The sequence below is a fragment of the Penaeus monodon genome, chromosome 28 (genome assembly GCF_015228065.2).
Source record: "Penaeus monodon isolate SGIC_2016 chromosome 28, NSTDA_Pmon_1, whole genome shotgun sequence".
Lineage (NCBI taxonomy): Eukaryota > Metazoa > Arthropoda > Malacostraca > Decapoda > Penaeidae > Penaeus > Penaeus monodon.
This window is the reverse complement of record NC_051413.1, coordinates 11,510,261-11,510,565: the sequence shown is the minus strand read 5'-3', so window position 1 is coordinate 11,510,565 and position 305 is coordinate 11,510,261.

The window sequence follows — 305 nt, the reverse complement described above, 5'->3', positions numbered from 1 at the left end:
GGGAACGCTCTTATATAGACGCACATGCATTCGCAGAGAAAAGAATGAGGAGGCACTCATGCACACACAGACATAAATACATGTTTTTATTCCTCTAAGAAATAGGTATCACACAAAGACGCGATAAGAGATAATGTGTCAGTTTATCCCAAAGGACATAAGATATATGAATAAACACAAAGGCAAAGTGGATAAAATAAGAAACTTTTATTGACATACAATTAAATATCAAGCTATTTTACATAATATTTTAGGATTATGAAGAAAGGGAAGACATGTATCCGAAATTACGAAAACCGGAAACG